This window comes from Argiope bruennichi, chromosome 1 (assembly GCF_947563725.1).
Source record: "Argiope bruennichi chromosome 1, qqArgBrue1.1, whole genome shotgun sequence".
NCBI lineage: Eukaryota > Metazoa > Arthropoda > Arachnida > Araneae > Araneidae > Argiope > Argiope bruennichi.
The window spans coordinates 151,243,769-151,259,083 of NC_079151.1; the positions used below are offsets into that span (position 1 = coordinate 151,243,769).

Below are 15,315 nucleotides of genomic sequence, written 5' to 3' on the forward strand. Positions count from 1 at the left end.
CAGTCTTCTTCTAATAAGTAACAAATGTATTTCCGCTATTGGTTTTAGATGGAGCATTTAAATAATTGTTTATTAGAATATTATTTTTGTGCGTAATTCCCCCCCACCACCACCCCCCCCCCCCCAAAAAAAAAAGATGTTTCAGTCTTCTTCCTTTCACTGTTTCTTTTTTTTACATGTTCATTCCTAGTGATAATTTCATTTCGAGTTATTAGTTTAAATCTCTTAATGTTTACTACCATTTTATGTTGTAAAAAAATTTTTATGAAATTAAGGATGGTTTTATTTTATGAACCATTCACTCCATTCATGTGGTGTGAAAGCTGTCAGATGTCCATTCAATTTTTCTCCATATGCATTTTCCTCATTTGTGCTTGTTGTGTGTTTTAAGTGTCGTGCTCAATAAATTTATGCAATCATTCAGAATGTTACCTCCCCCCCCCCCCCTTATATTTTTTTATAGTGTTGTATGCCAGTGTAATTTTTTAATTTATTTTCTAAGAACTAAAGAGATAATTTTGTTTTTACAGTGAACGTTGAAATAGTTTTAAAAAAATGGTCATACAAGATTTCTTTTATTCCATTTAAAAGATGTTATTTTGTTTATTTTTAAAAAGCTGTTCTTCCTGCTGTACTATTAATTTCATGTTCATTAATTGAAGTTTAAATTTTTTTAATGTTATTGCTTTTGGTTTCATGCCTTATATATATATGCGTATGAAATTATAGATGTTTTGTTTGCAATGACTTTATCTGTATAGTGTTGGTGTGGTGTGACAGCTGTCAGAATGGCATTTGAATGCATTTTTTTATCCATTCTGCATGTTCTAGTTTGCTTTGTGTTTCTGATGTCTTAACGGATCACATTATATCAATTGATCAAGATAATATTGCTTTATTTTTTCTTTCAATCCTGTTTATATATGTGTCAGTTACTTTTTCAAAATGCATTTAATAATAGGTTAATTTCTTTTATTCTTTATTTCTTTTAAGCTAAAAATTTATTATTGTATGAAGTTAGTTACTCGTTAACACGTGTTTATTCTATAGAAATATTCGTATTAGAATATTAAAGGAAAGTGACTGGTGGTTTGTTGACATTCTCTGAAACAGTGATTAACAAGTTCATGTAATACAAAAATTCACTGAAACATTTTAAATTCAGTGAAGCACATAAAAAACAATGTTTACAATTGATTTGGTTAGGATTTCTTTGAAATCTTTTTCGAAAACAAATATTTTATTTTATATTGAATAATAAATATCTTAAATTCTTATTTTGTTATAAAAGTTTTTTTTCCCCCCTTCCATTGCATTAAACTAAGATTACCACTGCTTACTTTACTAATGTCTTGATAATGTCACTTTCTTTAAATAAAAAAAAATAATGAGTATGATATATCTTATTATTATTTGGACACGCTTTGAAGAATTTTAAGCTTTGCATGGTTCATAGCATTTGTAGTTCATTCCCCCCCCCCCCCCCAATATTCTCTGGTTGCTATAAAAACAAAAACTGTTAGTAAAATGAAACGCTTCTGCTTTCTTTCAAAAAATTTTTTTATTTTCTGGTTCTACAAATGAATTGGTAGTTCTGCTTTGAAAGTAGCAACCAGGTAAGTTGCAGAAAAGACATAAAAATGTTAATATCCTTGAAACAAAATATTGTTCAGTGTAATGTTCTTATAAGATGATTTTAAGTTTATATAGTGTTTTGTTAATCCTGCTTTGTCTATATATGAATTGCATGACCACTCCCACCTTACTTTTGTTTTGCACATAAAGTTCATATTTTTAAATTTTGCTTTGTACATTTATGCAAGCTTCATCACCCAACTGCATATTTCCTTTGTGTTGTGGAAATTTATTTGGATATTGAAGTGTGAAAACCTTCATTACTTGCTTTTTGAATGTAAAATCACAGTGTGAAAGATTTGTTTATGTATGTGACATGATATCAAAATGTACTGTTTTGATGATGCTAATTTGTTTGTTTCTGTTTTGCAGAAAATTTTAACATTTATCAATATGAAATTTTATGAAAAATTAAGTGCATAATTGTTTCTTCATGTGAACTGTAGGTTTGTATCTTTTCTTTTACTTTAAATGAGTTATAATACATCTAATTGCATCTATTTAGCTAGTAAGGAATTTTGGGATTAGTAGGTCTAATGAATAACAAAATGAGTTTAAGTTTACATTTGGAGCTTATATTGTTTATTAAAGTGATAATTCTTATTTTTTATTATAAAACAGGTTATTACCCCCCCCCCCCCAATTTACATTCCTCACCTTTAAAAGTATACATTTCCTTCCAATGTATTTAATCCATTAAATGCTTGACAGTATTATATTGAATTTAATATTTTTATGGTGAAAATAATCATTTCTAAAGTTTCCCTCCTTTATATTTAATTCATGAGTTGTGTATTGCACTTGACTGAAAATATTGAAAAAACAAAAAATTCTTATGTATAGACTTCTGTTTGACATTTTTAAAAAATTAATAATAATAAATGTTATAAGGAAAATAAAAAAAAAATGTATTTGGTAAAAGAAAATCTTAAATGCATATGAAGAAAAGAGAAAAAAAAAAAGTTCCGATGAGTAAGTGAAATTAAAATTCTTCTGTTTAAAATTCCTTTTCTAAAATTAAAAAAAAATGTAACAATCAGTTCCGATAGATAAAAAGTTTGTTGTCATTTTTCTCTTCGGGAGGGGAAGTAAATGTACAATGTTGCCATTCATGAAATGAGTTGTTATTATTGGAAACTGAATAGACACCGTAGCGGTCATGGTGAGTAAGTCATCCTACACCACTGATTGGTTCGATGGGATCCGAACATGTGATCGCAATCTTAATTATTTCTTTGCTAGGCGGTTGAATCCTGATTAACTGTTAACCGAACTGATTTCAACGGCTCTTCATTTGAATTTCATTTGTCCTTTGGTTGTCGGCGTGTGTGCTCTTCCATTGTTTGTGCTTTTCTAGAAATCTTTTTTAATTTCTAATTAATTTTTTTTTTTTTCTTTTGTAGATGGATGTTTTGCATATTTACTGAGCGGATTTCCTCTTCAAGAATGAGTTTTATGGATTGCGTGTGTTTCAAGATTAAAAGAGAAACTGCCGAAAAGAATGTCTTTGTGTGCGAGAGAGGTTTGAAGAAGATTTTAATTTTGTTTTCATCTGTGATGAATTCTAATTCCGAAGTGTTTGTGTATGATGATTTTTAACAACTAGTCGAAGCTGAGTGAATTTCCCGGATGATATGTGTGAAAGTCATGCTGAGAAATATTTCTATCTGTGCTAGAAAAGTTTGAAGTTCATTCATTGACCTTCAACTTCCATATGTTGCGACTTCTTTTTTAGCACATTTTGTGATTAATTTTAACAAGAATGGAATGCTTTCACTGGTTTATCCTTCATGAGAATTGAAATTTTGACAGTGAAATTAATTTTGCTTTAAGAAGGAACATTTTTAAAAATTGCAAGGTAAGTGTTTATTTTTTTATATGTATGTTTGTTATCTATGTTATAACTTCTGTAATATGAATTTTGAACGTAGTGATGATACATCTTAAAAACATTGGCATTTTTATTCAATATTGATTCAATTTATGCATCCTTTATTTTCTTAATACAAGAAAAATTTAATTATATAACCCTTCCATAATATGAATTGGAAATCAATTTCTTCTTGTAATAACTGGATGCATATTAATGTTGTAATTTTGATTTAGTAATGAATTCACTTATACATTTCATTTTATTAATACTTAGCTTTTTTTCATTAATTGCTATTCCACTTTTGTTTCTCACGTATGATGAAGTACTTTGCTTTTGTAATCTAATTGTTCATAGATACAAGAAATCATTTTCCTTTACTATTGACTTGGTGTATATTAATATTACAATTTAGATTTAGTTTTATTTATATTGATTTTTCACTTCTTATTCTAGTATAGTGTAGTACTTTTGCTTTAGTATTACTTAATAACATACACAACCCTTTTATGTAATGAATAAGAAATCAATTTCCTTTATAAATGACTTGGTGCATGGTTAATTTTATTCAGTTATTTAATATTATTGACTGCTCAATTCATAATAAAATGCTTTGCTATAGTATAATTTTACTACAGTGTTGAAGTGATAACAATCAGTTTGAGTAATTGTTAAAGTTTATACTGTTTATTATTTAATTTTGCAACAATATTTTTATTATGTGCAGTGAATTAGTTTATTTATTAATAGTTTCATGATAATTTAACTTATTTGATTTTAGTGTAACCTAAATATATACAAAGAATTTTATTATAATCAATAATATTAAGTAAAATAGTACAGATTAATCGCGAAATTAAAATACGCATTAACTTAATTGACAAAGCAAGAAATGAAAATTTAAGAAGAATGAAGACAAAGAAGCATGATGTGTCTTGACAAGAAGCGAATGCTGTGCCATGGTTATCCTGTGCACCAAACAACTTGGATGGGAAAGGCGAACTCCCCTTCATTCCTGTATTCCACTTTTCAATCCTGTGTTTATTCGGCATGTCACTTGGTACGTAACCGGAGGGTTGCTTTTCACCTGCACGATGCTTTGCTGTGTTATCCTGTGCACCCGTAGATCTTGGAAGAAAGTTGTGGGTTTTGTTTCATTCCTGTGTACGACCTGTCTTGGATGAAAATGTCGTCCCTGCACTTTGAAAATATCAGGAGATTTGTGTGGGTGAATAAAATGCTCGATTTCTGGCATTTGCTTATTTTGCTCTATTTATTTGCAAACAAACATTTTGCTTTTTTTTTATTATTATTATTATTATTTATTTCATTTATCCCTTTTGAGCAAAAATTAAATGTTTATTTTCAATTTTAAGCTTACTTTTACATAAATTAATTTTTGTTTTAATTACTTCTCATTGGATTATCAACTATTTATTTATGGTATCTTTTCTGTGGCCTGAATCCAAATGGGAAGCACCTATAGGCTTGTTTGTTATCTTAAAGGAACAAATCATTGAGTGTTTTCTCTTTGGATAAGGCCACAAAGGTATTTCTTAGTTACATGGTTTGAAAAAAATATATATATAGTATTGTAAGTTATGCATATATTCATGATTAAACTGTTAGTTATTGAAATAATTAATTTAATTTTTATTATTAGTGTATAGTTAATATTTTTTTTACTAGCAATGTATGCTGTTATCTCGATATCTCTTCTTCGCTGTACTGTGTTTAAGTAATTCAGGTTATTTATATTATAAGAGTTGTTATTAGTATTGGAAAATGATTTATTTATTGATTGGAATTATACTGACATTTCTTAAAGTGGAAGAGTTAAGATCTAACAATAAGACTGAATTCAGTTTCACAGTGTGCACCCCCCCCCCCCCCCCCTTCTTTAAGAATGCCAACTTTTAATTTAAGCCCATTTATTGCAAATTAGTAACAACAAAATTCAATTCATTGTTGCTTTTTCTCCCTTCGTTTAGTTGTGTTTTTCCTAATTTCAAGTCTATTCATTAGAAATTTGTTTCTGTTTTTAATTTGAATAGTATTGGATTGCTCGAATCCTGTCGAGCAGTGTCCAGGTACATATTCTTTCCGTTTATTCATTTTATTGCACATCTTTCATGTGTAGCTGATATATTTGCTTACTAAATTTATTTCTATATAATTTTAATTAGTATATTCATTATTGTTTTTCCTATGTAAATAAATGTTGCTTCATCAGTACTGTTTTGTTTGTTTGTTTACATTTTGACACACTAACACATAACATTGTTTATATGCATTGGGCTTTGATACATAATATTTATTTCATATTAATTAAGTTAATTGTTGAAAAGTAGAAGTGTTTTTAGCAAATTTAATATAAATCTTAATGTTTATTTGAATTTATTTCTTAATGTTTATGTTTTCACATATTCACTGTTCCATGTCTTGATGTGTTGTTATGCATATTTCTTAAATTCCTAATGCATTTTTACATTCATATTATTGCACATATGACAGTGAACAGAAGTTTCCTTTAGAAACTAAAAAATTTATCAAAGAACTTTTCTTCCAAGTTTCTGTGGTCTTGTTTTGGTTATGCATGTTGTTGGTTTTTACACCCAAGTGTTTTGAAAATGTGAGTTTTTCTGAATGTCTACTTTTTAAATTGTAAATAAGTTCCCAATAGTTTGCAGAATTCAATTTCATAATTGCTATCTTGTGAGAGATTTCACTGAAAAATAGTATATTGGTTAGTTTAGTTGAGTTATAAATTTTAGTCATGTATGGACATGCGGGTTGATTGTTGGCATACTGTATTACTTTCATGCTATATTTATGTATCATGTGAAGAATATTGTTTGAAATTTACACACTTTCAGATATTTGATTCCATTTTATAAAGAAATATTAGCAGTAATGGTGTTTGTTTGGGCATGTGTATGGTTTTTGTACTCTGCCGGTATTGCTCGTCCCTTTAGTTTTTACATGGTTTGTAAATTTTTAATGCGTGGGAAGTTTTTGAAAATTATTTGCACTGTTCAATTTAATGAGTTTGATTTTGTAAGAGGTTTCATTTTGGCAAGGCAGATTATTTTGTTTTTGGTGGAGGCAAATCTTGAATAGCTGTTGTTGTTTTGTGATTATTTTGAATTGCATGCTGGTGATTAACTTATTGAAGATTTTGTGACATTGAATTTGATGATTTCTACGTATGAGAAGAAGTTAAATGTTTTTGTTGATGATTATTTCATTTCTGGTAGTCTTTGTTTATATAGATTTTCCATATTTGGATTACTTGGGATATTCAATTTAATTGTTTATAATGTGATTACATCATCCTGGCAAGTGTAGTTGAAGGTGAAAGTGTGTTATTATCTCATCAACAACTTTATTTTGTAAAGATGAAGTCTGAATATTGAATGGGCATTTAGGATCCCCCCCCCCCTTTCTGATGGGAGTTATCAATGAGTGAAGGCATGTCAACTGAACTTCATATCCTATTTTTTATGATTGAAATGAAGAAATTTTGAAAAGATATCTACTTTGTTATGCTCTAACATGGAAGAAGAATGTATAGTTATATGAAGCAGTTTTATAGTATAGAGAAGAAGAAGTTTGTGTACAGTGTAAATGACAACAAAGAATCAACCTTTACTTTCAACTCAAGATAAGAGAAGACAAACTGGAACATAGATGTCACTCTTCTGAAATGATGTGTTGATCATTTTCTTCATACAAAGAGATGCTGGAAGACAACATATATGAAAGCTGTTTCAATTTTCATTCAAAGAATTTTATTGGAAAAGACTTGTTTTGATGAAAATCCATAGGAAACATTCCTACACTGAGTTTTCGGATAGGAGTCTGGGGAGTTTGACTGATTTCACAATGTTAAATAGCATATTGTTTACTGTGTTAGATGTTAATTCATTATTTCCATGAATAGTTAATTGTTACTATTTAAATACATGCAATTTTTGAATTCTTTAGAAACTAAATACAGTATAGTTATGAACACTATTAAATGCATTGTTACATCAACAATGATGCCCAGTAACAATATATGATTCTATAATTCTTAGCTAACTGTAAGCAACAGAGAATATTGTTCTTAATACTTTTGAACACATTGTTACATCAACAATATTAAAGGCAACAATGAAGAACAAATGATATATGTGAACAATAGTATTAAAATCTCTTCATTAACAAGGTGTTTTGATATTTGCTTCATTGAAGAAGAATCATAATGAGGTAAGTGGATTTCAGTTTATGAATACTGTATTTGACACACTTGTAAACAAAAGAGTGTTTGAAGATTCCACGACAACATTCAATTAACAGTGTCTGCTCCTTTTTTTTAGGCCAAGTATGAACTGTAATAGTTTTAAAAATAGTACTTTTATGAATATTTGAGTACACTACATTCAATATTTTTTTTCACATTAAGGATATTAAATGAATTTGAATCACTCAGACAAACTTGCAATGTTTCTTCGTAGAACATTATTCATCCTTACGTATTGACATACCATTTGTACCAAATTAAATTGATTGCAATTAAAATATATATTAATTACACTTCTTTTCTATATAAGGAATCTGCAGTGTTATTGTATTTTAGACAAAATTTCATAAATATTTTCACAAAAAGTGTTTTAATTTGAAAAACACATGATTTGAAGGAGGATAATAATGAGGTCAATGGATTTAATGGTTAGAAAAGGTATCATTTTCACATTTGTGAGTAGAGAATTACTACGAGGATTCCTCGTTGACATTCAAGTTGCAGTGTGCACTACTTATATTTAAAAAATTTGTAGATATAGTACATCAGAAAAAGAATTTTCATTGATAATAAGAGTTCTACTGTGCATTCATAATTTTACTAACATTAAGGCTAATAAAGGTATTTCAGTTATTTTCATCTAAACATGTCATGTTTCAACACAGAATATTCTTCATCGTTACATATACACAGATCATTTTCACCAGATTTAAGAACTACCAATGAAAAAGACGCATTACATATAATTTATGACTTTTTAAAGATAGTGAATTTAATAGTAATTTGAAGTTAATGTATCTTGTTATGTTTAATGCGTTTTAATAATAATGTTAATAGTGCACATGCATTATGTTTGAAAATGGAATTGACTTTATTGTACTGAACTGTGCATTTATTGAATTTCAGACAAAATGTGACAAATATTTGAAACAATGTATCATTGAAATGATTATTATAATGTTTGTTTACATATCAGAGACAATATAGGTCTGTTTGATATCAATGGTTTGTGACTAAAATGGTGAAGGAAGGATATACCATTCAATACACAATCATATAACTGTATTATACATTTACTTTTATAATATAAATACTTTTATGTGTTCTTTTCTCAATAACAAGTACATTTGACATTATTTAATTGTTATTTACAAGAATAAACCTTACAAGTAACTGTGATAGTTTAATGTGTAAGCTTGTTTCGACAAACAGTATTTACTGAATTATTGAAAATCATAACCTAGCACATTAGAAACATTTCACATATCATTAACATAAAGAAATGACAATTACTATGTTTGTTAATGTTTTGCATTAATTAAAGAATTTTCATTTTACATGCAGCTTTATATGTTGTATGCACTTACATGTTTAGCATTCAGATGGTTGTTACAATGTTGTTTGTGGAAACATAAGAGGCAATTTATGTCTTTTTGATATCAATGATATCTCACATAAATGATATTGGAAATATAAACCACTCAGTATAAAAGAATGTAACTGTCTTACACGTTAACATTTTTAATATTGAAGCTTGTAAGGTCTGTTTCATGCATAACAAGTACATGCGACACTTTTTGAGTATTCTTTACATTAATAAAACTTACAAATAACTGGCATAGTTTAATATGGATGTTTGTTTCGACAAACAGAATTAACTGAAATGTTGAAAATAATTGCTTAGTGTTTGTACTTATCACATTATAAGAATTTCTCACAATGTTTACATTAAAAGAAAGATAACAATTACAATGTTTATAAATGTTTTACAGAATAATCATTTTATATGCAACTTCATGTATAAGTTATATGCTCTTGTATGTTTATAGTTAACAGTTTATGAATATTTTACTGCATTTCACATAACACTAAATGTAAAAATGGGTAAATTTCATATAGACTAAAGAATATGCTTACTTAAACATTTGATGAAACATGAGAAGCAATTAATGTATTCTTATTGTAAACACTGTATGAAGAAAGAAGAACCTTGCAGACATATTGCAGTTGTAAAAAACACTCTTAATAACTTCTTTGAATTCACTGAATAACTTCATTGAATGTTCAAACTTTGTGCCTGTATTTAACACAATGTAAGTAATTTGTAATGTTCCATTTGATACAGTGTTTACATGTATAATGAATGAAACATTTCACATGAACAAAAGAATGCATTACAACATCTAGAGTGTACAATTGTTCAGTAATGTAAAATTACACACAGGTTGGGCTTTTATACAAACATATTCATATAACTTGTTTCAACATGTAATAAGCACTTGCATATTGCAGCTTCAAACTATATTACAGTGCATTTTACATGACATTGAACTTTAAAAACAACTTGTTACATGTAGAAACATTTCTCATTAAGTAAATAAGAAGCTGAACATATTAATATAGATACTGGATGAAACATTTGAAGAAATCTATGTATTCATTCATTGTAAATATTGTATAAAGGAGCTATACTTTAATTAGAATTGGAAATAACAATCTTAATAATGTATGCCTCTATTTAACACAATATAAGTATGACATTACACTTCACATAATGTTTATATGAATAAATACTTATAAATTTTACATTAATATTAGATAGAGGTTACAATTTCAGTGTAAGGTAAAATGACACATGTACTTTATAGTAAGCATTCTTCATATAAGTATTATCTATTTACATAATCTGTTTGAACAAGTAATAAACACCTATGAGTAGAATCCACAAACTATATGTTTGTATTTAACATGAAATAAGTATGTCAGTCACATTTTAAACAAGATTAAACATAAACAACAGGAAATAGGAGAAAGGTATTGCATTTCACACTGTATTACAAGTAAACAATGTTAACATTTTGCACAGTTTGAAGATGAAGCTTAGTTAAGATGAAACATTCTTTGAATGTAAATGTTGTTTGAAGAAATAGGAACCCACGCATAAATTATAGTTGTACAAAGGACTCTAAATCATTTATGTATTGGATGTACAAGCTTTATGCCTGTATTAAACAGAATATAACATAAAATTAAACATTAACAAGAGAATGCTGTACATGAAAACAACATTAATATTAGAAAATGGTTACATTTACAGTGAAAGTAAACAATATACATTCATTACAGCCAACTTGTTTGAACAAGTAATATGCATCTATAAATTGTATTTACCTGAAGATGAAGATTTCCTTACATTATAAACAACATTTAATAATTAGAACAACCTGTTATATGATGAAACATTTCACACTGATTAAAGATGAAGCTTACAGACATACTGAGTATAATCATATAGATTCTTGATGAAATATTTGAAGAAATGTATGCATTCTTTGATTGTAAATAGTACATAAAGAATCTGCACACAAAATATAGGTGGTAATAACATTTTTATGCAGAAATTTGTTGAATTTACAAACCATATCTTTGCATTTACAGTACACATTCATTTAAGACTTGAGCTTTCTTTATACAACTGTTACCTCTTCATATCACTTCTTTCCACAAGTAATAAGCACTAATGTTTTGAATATCTAAATTGTATGTTTGAATTTTACATAATATAATGATTTCACTCAACATGAATTATGAAAACAACTTGCAGTTTGAGTAAGCATTTCACAAGTGATTAACCATGAAGCTAAATTTCAAATAAATGAACAATATAATTGATACTACATGAAACATGAAGGGGGCTGAATGTTTATCATTATACACAAAAAATGCAGCAAGAAATCATACTCTTATGCATTAATAAGTTGAATATACAAGCCATATATTTGTATTTATCACACTATAAGAATATCTTTACATTTAACACAATTTTTACATGAAGGAAAGATTACAATATCATGAAATATTTTGCATTAGTGAAAGATTCAGCTCAGTAATTAACTGAATGAAAACATTCATTCACAAATGATTGATATTTTATGTTACATGAAGGAATACATTTATATTAAAGCTTGTACTCAATTATATGTTCAATTTAACATATTAAAAGACAGTATTTGTACTTAACTCAGTATTTACAGTAGAAATTGTTTTAATTTGAAAGACATATCATTTTTTACACTGTTTAAAGAATTTTGAAGATACATTACACATTGTATGAAGGAAACTAAACAACTTGTGCACTCATTAACACAATTTGACCTACTTTGAAGTTCATATGAAGTATACAAGAACATTTACATCTTTTACTTCACTAATTTGACATTCTTTACACAAAATTGAGTTCTAAATTAGAATTACTTCAAAGAACACTTGAATTCTTTCTTCGAATGCATCTAAATATGAACTTTACCAGGCATTTATCTTAATTTACTAGAATTTAAGTGCTTGACCTACTTTTAGGTTTGAATCAAGTATTTAACAACATTTGAAGGTTTTATTTCATTATTTTTATAATATTTACACCAAATTGAGTTCTAAATAAGAATACATTCTGCAAATACAGGTATTTAACTTAATTTCAGCGTATTAAAACTCTATAAATTTGTATTTGAGTGAATTAAAGATATAAATGTTACTTAACATTTTAAATTCAGAAGCATAAACAATTTCATAAATATCAATAAAAATTCACAAAAAGTAATTAAAGATAAGTCAAAATGTAAACATTTTAAGGAAAAATAGAGATGCGCGATTTTCGGCAAAGTCCTAATAGGAGCACGCGATAAGGTGAAATTTTCTACTAAGTCCGACGATGTGAGAAGTCGCGTTTTTCAGCAAACTCCAAATCAGAACGCGCGATAAGGTGATAGTCGCTTCGCTAGTTTTCCGTCCAAGTCCGACGATGTGAGATTTTCGGCAAAGTCCTAACCGGAGCACGAGAAAGTGAGAAGTCGCTACCCGAGATTTCCTTCTAAGTGCAAATAGGGGAGAAGTCGCGATTTTCTTCAAAGTCCAATCACCGAGAAGAGCGCTAAATACTACGTAGCACTAGTTCGGCGAAACGGGTTGCCTGTGCACAATTTTTCTTATTTTCGCCCGCGGCGGCTTCTTCCGGTCGCCTGGTGGCTGGGCAAAGCGCGCGCCACTCGCGATCACGAGCGGAACGTCGGGGATCGTCCGTAGCCCTATATGAGTAGCAGGTGACTGCTGGAAACAGTGGTCGATCGCGAGACAGAATGCGTTTTAAAAACGCGTCGTAATCTCGCGAACCTGTCTTAGGTCTCGGCAACGGGATTGGGTTGTTAGTACCGGTTGGCTACCTCCGGGAAAGCGGTCCTCTAACGTTGACGGTGGGTCTGTCGTGCCCGATCGGATCGGTTCTCGGTTCTTTATGGGTCGGTCGGACGCTGCCTCCGGGATCGAGGGTGTTATTCTTCTGCTACGAAGGCTGCGATCGGCGGGGAGGTATTCTCCGTCTTTCTGGCCGCTTCCAAACTATCTCAGCCTCTCTGCGAGCGGCTCGGCCCCCGTGCCGTTGACGCGACGAGCAGAACCGTACTTAAAGGAATTGATTGGTTTTCTGCATCTGTGTCCAGCGCACATATCTTCTCGATGCCTCCGCACTCGCCCCGCGGCGTTGAAGCCGTCGGGGAAGTCGTGAGACTATAGAACCTCTGTAGATTGCACGGGGAATACCTACACAAAAAGCGAGATTGACTGAGGGATCCTCCGTTGTCGAGGCGTCCCCCGCGACTGAGATGGTCGCGACTCGTGAAATGTAAGGATTCGGAGTGCATTTTCCGAACGTTCTAACGAACGATGGAAGTTACCTGGTTGATCCTGCCAGTAGTCATATGCTTGTCTCAAAGATTAAGCCATGCATGTCTAAGTACATGCCGTATTAAGGCGAAACCGCGAATGGCTCATTAAATCAGTTATGGTTCCTTGGATCGTACCTTACTACTTGGATAACTGTGGCAATTCTAGAGCTAATACATGCAGCAGAGCTCCGACCTTCGGGAACGAGCGCTTTTATTAGACCAAAACCAATCGGGCCTCGTGTCCGTCTCTTGTGGTGACTCTGTATAACTTTGGGCTGATCGCACGGGCTCGTCCCGGCGACGTATCTTTCAAGTGTCTGCCTTATCAACTGTCGATGGTAGGTTACGCGCCTACCATGGTCGTAACGGGTGACGGGGAATCAGGGTTCGATTCCGGAGAGGGAGCCTGAGAAACGGCTACCACATCCAAGGAAGGCAGCAGGCGCGCAAATTACCCACTCCCAGCACGGGGAGGTAGTGACGAAAAATAACAATACGGGACTCTTTTGAGACCCCGTAATTGGAATGAGTACACTCTAAATCCTTTAACGAGGATCCATTGGAGAGCAAGTCTGGTGCCAGCAGTCGCGGTAATTCCAGCTCCAATAGCGTATATTAAAGTTGTTGCGGTTAAAAAGCTCGTAGTTGGATCTCAGCTCCGGCCGGACGGTCCGCCTACCGGTGGTTACTGTTCGCTGCCGAGCGTTCAGGGGGCTTCTGTCTATGATCTTCACCGGTTGTGGGCGGAGACCCTCACGTTTACTTTGAAAAAATTAGAGTGCTCAAAGCAGGCGCGACGCCTGAATAATTGTGCATGGAATAATGGAATAGGACCTCGGTTCTATTTTGTTGGTTTTCGGAACACGAGGTAATGATTAAGAGGGACAGACGGGGGCATTCGTATTGCGACGCTAGAGGTGAAATTCTTGGACCGTCGCAAGACGAACTACTGCGAAAGCATTTGCCAAGAATGTTTCCATTAATCAAGAACGAAAGTTAGAGGTTCGAAGGCGATCAGATACCGCCCTAGTTCTAACCATAAACGATGCCAGCCAGCGATCCGGCTGTGTTCCTCAAATGACACGCCGGGCAGCTTCCGGGAAACCAAAGCTTTTGGGTTCCGGGGGAAGTATGGTTGCAAAGCTGAAACTTAAAGGAATTGACGGAAGGGCACCACCAGAAATGGAGCCTGCGGCTTAATTTGACTCAACACGGGAAAACTTACCCGGCCCGGACACAGGAAGGATTGACAGATTAAGAGCTCTTTCTTGATTCTGTGGGTGGTGGTGCATGGCCGTTCTTAGTTGGTGGGGCGACTTGTCTGGTTAATTCCGATAACGAACGAGACTCTAGCCTACTAAATAGACGTTCCCATCCTCTTGTAGTGGGACGTTCTTCTTAGAGGGACAAGCGGCGTTTAGTCGCACGAGACAGAGCAATAACAGGTCTGGGATGCCCTTAGATGTCCGGGGCCGCACGCGCGCTACATTGAAGGAATCAGCGTGTGCTTTCCCTGTCCGAAAGGACTGGGTAACCCGTTGAACCTCCTTCGTGCTGGGGATTGGAAAGTGTAATTGATTCCATGAACGAGGAATTCCCAGTAAGCACGAGTCATCAGCTCGTGTTGATTACGTCCCTGCCCTTTGTCCACACCGCCCGTCGCTACTACCGATTGAATGATTTAGTGAGGTCTTCGGACTGGCGCTCGGATTGGCCTTTTGGTCGAGCCGGTGTGCCGGAAAGATGACCAAACTTGATCATTTAGAGGAAGTAAAAGTCGTAACAAGGTTTTCGTAGGTGAACCTGCG

At 32.1% G+C, this 15,315-nt stretch overlaps 1 non-coding gene across 1 annotated transcript in view; it reads left to right on the forward strand.

Annotated features, from left to right (window-relative positions):
- The first annotated feature begins 13,513 nt into the window (after positions 1-13,513).
- LOC129981804 (small subunit ribosomal RNA) overlaps positions 13,514-15,315 on the forward strand; it is a 1,814-nt gene continuing 12 nt past the window's right edge. Inside the window, exon 1 of the ribosomal RNA XR_008785363.1 lies at positions 13,514-15,315. This exon is cut by the window's right edge and continues 12 nt beyond it. This is a non-coding gene — a ribosomal RNA (small subunit ribosomal RNA).